The sequence below is a fragment of the Tupaia chinensis genome, unplaced genomic scaffold (genome assembly GCF_000334495.1).
Source record: "Tupaia chinensis unplaced genomic scaffold, TupChi_1.0 Scaffold149973_1, whole genome shotgun sequence".
NCBI classification, from domain to species: domain Eukaryota; kingdom Metazoa; phylum Chordata; class Mammalia; order Scandentia; family Tupaiidae; genus Tupaia; species Tupaia belangeri.
The window spans coordinates 46,979-52,487 of record NW_006209815.1 but is presented as its reverse complement, the minus strand read 5'-3'; the positions used below and the strand labels follow the sequence as shown (position 1 = coordinate 52,487).

General features: G+C 39.9%; 1 pseudogene; it reads left to right on the top strand.

Annotated features, from left to right (window-relative positions):
* Window positions 1–220: 220 nt before the first annotated feature.
* On the top strand, window positions 221–3,764 carry LOC114006744 (CDK2-associated and cullin domain-containing protein 1 pseudogene; annotated as a pseudogene).
* The last annotated feature ends 1,745 nt before the right edge of the window (window positions 3,765–5,509 follow it).

The window sequence follows — 5,509 nt, the reverse complement described above, 5'->3', positions numbered from 1 at the left end:
AGGAGAGCTCCCGAGCACTCACCACCATCCTCAGCATCTCCGAGAGGGCAGGCCTGGGAAGAGCAAGACACCTAGTACACTGCAGCCTTCACCACCAGCTTATTTCTGCTCTTGGAAACATGAGCTCCAGGAGGTAGCTGTACCCATTGGCCCAGGGGTTGTGACAGGCAGCAGGTTTCTATTAGGCAGACTGGTGCAGGGAAGGGGCAGAGGGAGAAGGATGGAGGAAAGCATAGAAGAGGAGAGAGAAAGCTATGAGTGATGATGGATGACCAGAACTACAACTAGGAGGCAGCCTTGTAAGACTTTCTGCAGTCACTGCTACCTCCATCACCCACTTTGTTGATTTCAGATCCTGCCTGAGAGTTTTCAGGGGGCATTGCTGGTGGTGTCAGCTGTCTCTGTGTATAGAAAAGGCACAAAGGAGGGGCTCTTGATGGGGTCCCCAACACCACTGGAGGCCAAGGGGGTGACCATGATGTTAAAGAGCTACCACTTGGCTGCAGCCAAGACAACCCCCAACCCAGCTCTACCATAAACCTCAACACCTCCACCTCCAAGCTTTTAATGAATATCACTATTAAAGATACAAGAGCACATACTGGGGGCTTCAGGTCACTTAGTGGTTAGGCACTGGATGTTGATATGATCGACTGTGGTTCAAGTATCAGACACAGCAGGTTGAAATTTGTGCCAGATTCATGTGTATGTGTGCCACAAATCTTGAGAATAGAATAAAAGTGAAGAAACTGCCACATGACCATCTCCCACAGAGGGTGATTTCTCACTTTCTGTGTCTTTTTTCTCTCTCTGGCAATCAAACATGCTCTGTAGGAAAAGTCCCTCTCTAAGAAAAAATTCTGTACAAAATTGTGTAGTGTCATAGATGAACTTTCAATAAAGAATCCATATGACTATATCCTATGTATACATATACAGCTGTGTGTATGAGTGTGTAAGCCAGCAGCACTGGAACAGATGTACAGGAATTTGATTTAAAAGATTAACCACTTAGAGGGACCAGCAGATGGTGCAATCGTTATGTTGCTAACTCCTATGTAGTCCCAGACTCAGTGGCTTAAACTCACAAAGAGCACGAGTTTATGCCTATGTTTAAACCTATGTTTTGCCCAAGATCCTGAGAAGAAACTGGAGCAGAAATTGAGGCATGGCTATCCCACCTGGGGGTGACTTCTTGCTGTCTGTCTCTGTCTTTCTAGTTAGAGCATGTGTCCTATAGTAAAAATCTCTCTTCAAAAAAAAGAGAAGATTCTGCATGGCTCCTGTGAACTAGGTATTTCAGGGTACAAGAGAAATGAAAATTTTCTACTGATAATTCAACCTCCAGCAAACAAGCTAGTGTGATGAATCTAATGGCACTGTAGCGAAACATCCAAAATACTATTTAGGTTAAAATATCCTCAATAGTACTGAATCTGCTGCACCAGCAATTACAACAGAATGGCAAAGAGATTCCAGACCACCTCTGTCTGCTTGCTCCTGAACATTCAGATTGAACTAAAAGAATTAGAAAGAAACGCACCATCCATCAGATGACAAGAAATCACCGCAGGGCCACAAGAAATATGGGAAAACAAGAAAATACCTTTCCTCCAAGGGAAAAGAATAACTCTTCTTCATCCACAAGCAGTTTAGTGAAAATCATGGAAATGTCTGATAAGGAATTTAGAGCATTCATTATGGTGAAGCTAACAGAGATGGAAGAGAAGAGAGACAATGAACTGCTAAAGAGAAAGGAGAAAGAAGTTTACAAGTTCAAGGAGATGAGGAAATTCTTGCAAGATCTAAAAGTGGAATTAAACACTTTACAAAAGAATCAAATGGAACTGTTAGAAATGAAGTCTATAATACAGGAAGTCAAAATCTCCCTTGAAAGTATTAAAAGCACACTAGATCATACAGAAAATAGAATCTCAGACATAGAAGAGAAAATTGCTGGCCTAGAAAACTCCACCACAAAGACTGAGAAAATGGCCCCAAAATTTGAGAATAATATATGAGAAGTACTAGATATCATCAAACGTCCAAACATCTGGATAATTGGCATTCCAGAAGGTGAAGAGACCCATAAGGGCATTGATAATCTATTCCACGAAATCCTGCAAGAAAACTTTCCAAACCTACAGAGGCATTCAAAGATTCAGTCACAAGAAATACAAAGGATCCCAAGTAGGATCAACCCAAGAAGATCTTCTCCAAGACACATTACAGCCAGGTTGACCAGAACCACAGACAAAGACAAGATACTAAGATTGGCAAGAGAAAAACATCAAGTTACCTATAAAGGACAACCCATCAGGCTAACAGCAGATCTCTCATCGGAAACAATGTGGGCGAAGAAAGAATGGGAAAATATATTCAAAGTGTTAAGAGAAAGACAATTTCAGCCAAGAATACTGTACCAAGCAAGATTATCTTTTATGTGGGAAGAAAAGACAAGAGGATTCTCAGGTAAACAAAACCTGAAAGAATTTACCAGCACCAGACCAGATCTCCAAGAAGTTCTCAAGGGTGTGCTATATCAGGAAAGTTAAATACAGACACACGGAAATAAGAGCTCAAAAACTGAGAAAGTGGCCAGTTTAATCATAGGGACAAGTCTGGAGTTGAACATTATATCCCAGAATTCAATAGGAAAAATGGAACCAGAACAGAAGAAAAAGTACATGAGACTGATAGACTCATGCACCTACCATTTGAACAGGGAAAGAATGTAAATTAAGTTACAAAAAAAAGTTTCAGAAAAAAATATCTATTCAATGACTGCGGTAAGATATATAGCCCCAGCTAGGTGCTACTTTATAGGATGCATAAAGTTAGACTTGTGTTCATGGAAATGTATATACCAGCTGTTTTTGCTATGAAAATATTTAGATTAATTAAGGTCTTTAGTAATTCAATAAAATGTGTGTGTAGGGGAAACAGTATAGAAAGTAAACATAGATACCAGAGACAGTGTGGGAAGAAAGTGATAAATGGCAGAGGGTAAGAGATAGGGAATCAAGGATGGGGGGAAAAAGGCAAAACATACAGAAAACAAGAAATGGAAAATTATTTGTTGACAATAACATGTTTGTTGATGTACTTGATTGAGACAATATACAGTGTACTCTGGATGGAAAATGTCATTTTTTATGCTGTAATGATGTACAGTGAATGAATGTAAATAAATAAATTTAAATTAAAAGAAGGAAAAAAAATATCACTTAGCATCTCAAAAGAGTTGCATGTCAGTCCTGCAGATCTCTATTCTGAAAGAGTTAATATAGCTCTTAGACAATACATGGGAGCATCACAGATCATTTTTGCTTCTTTTTATATATAAGAAAAGACTTTATATTAAAACCAGCTTAAGAAACACTTAAAAGGTGGCCTTATAAAGCTGTTCATGGAACATGTTTAGAAAAGCACATTTACAACAGAATGGCTTTACTTTTATAAGCCCAGACAACACCATCTCAGGTGATATCTTCTACTATGGCAAATATTGTGAAGGCCTGTATACTCTCACATCAGAATTGGTTCAGATGGCTCCAACTCTATTTTCTAAATTTATCTCAAACCTTTTCCCTCTGGCAGTAGAACATGGACTTACTGAATATACTGCTCAAGATCAGAAACTTCAAAGAGAACTTATTCAGAGTGATTTTACAGGAGGTGACAGGTCCCAGAAGAGAGGTGGGAGTGAGTTGGCTTGTAACAGTTCACCAGCATATGCAAGTTCCAGGGCAAACAGATCATGAATGTAATTTCCTTCTGAAAAAGAGGATGCACCAGAGCTGCAGAGAGTGTACTCAGTGCACAGTGGGGACCCCGGACACTCAGGAACTCTCACAAAGCTATTTTTTAAAAGAGGTTTTGGTATAGGGCACATGTGCTTGCTAGAGAGACAAAAAGCATGAAATCACACACATCCTCCCCTCCCCCCAGGATGGTCATTCCACAATCCCTTCTCCTCCATTCTCCTCTTGGGATTTTGGGCACACACACACATGCACACACACACACACACATGCACTCCTGGTGTGAGCATCAAAGTGCACAGTCTGAGACTCAAACTATATTTGACTATGTGGGAGTCCAGTGATGTATTCATTATGCCATCTGCTGGTCCCCAAATCTGTTTTTACAAGAGGACATTGAACATATTACTTTTGTGTTTAATTTTAAAAAACAACTGAAAATGGGAAGTTGAGTAGAGATTAAGACACTGGACTCTCAAATGACCTATCATGGTTCAAATCCCAGACCTATCAGCTTAATAATCACACCAGGCATGTGTGTGCACATGCTTGAATTCCAGGAGAATGACGGAGAAGGGATTGTGGCCTGGCTATCCCCCCAGGTGATTATTTTTCACTTTTCCTCTCACTGTCTTTCTGTCCCCCTCTCCTGCAAGTACACACTTCCTATAGTAAAAATCTTAAAGATTAAAAAAAATAAAAATAAAAACAAAACAAAACAAAACAGGGGCAGGCAGTGGGCATGGTGGTTAAGAAACTGGATTCCCACATGGTGAACTTTGGCTTGAGGTCCTGAACCAGTGTTTTGTTTTCTCACTTTACATCCCTTTCTCTTTTTTTCATTCTCTGGTCAAATTTGAAAGCAATAAAAAATTAAGTAAGTAATTATCAGAAACAAAGTAAACAAAAAATTGCTACTAGACATGTGAATGATTTTGTTTTGTTTTGTTTTGTTTTTCTTTTTTTTTTTTTTTTGGAGAGGTGTTTGCTATAGGGTGTGTGTGCTCGCCAGATAGACAGAGAGAGAAAGAGAGACAGAAAGCGGGAAATCACCTCCCATGGGGGATGGCCACACCACAATCCCCTCTCCTACATTCTCCTCCTGGGATCCTGGACACACATGCACTCACGCCCAGTGTGAGTTTAAGCCACTGGGTCCGGGACTTGAAACACGGTTGACTACATGGGAGTCGAGCGACATAGCCATTAGGCTAACTGTTGGTCCTGACATGTGGATGATTTTGAAACGGTACAATTTTAATTAGTTTATCTACAAATTCTGTGAGGACCAAGCCTCTGGAAAGTGATCATTGATAAGTGATATCCAACAGACAAAATCAGCAGCTTCCAAAAATATAAATGCAGAAGGATTAGCAACCTGCAAAGAATGAACTTCAGGATGGTCCACACTCTACAACCACTGGCACGAAAGATCTTTAAAGAAATTTTAGTAGCTGAACTTGTGGGCATTTTTGAAGTATATACTTTTTTGTTCAATAAGATGAAAACAAGCCAAGAGTTCAGGAAAGCAATGAGTAAGAAATTCCCTTTCATTGATCTCATAACAAATCCAGTGAACAATGTGGAATGTATGGGATCAGAGAACAAGATCAAGAAAAATGGTTGAACATCAAAAATAGAAGCAGTCATTACATTCAGCCTCTCATCTGAGCTGTTTGAGACTTTTGAAAAAAGAAAAATGAGCCTTTCACTCTGCAGACTCTTGGAGGCCTCACAGCATATCC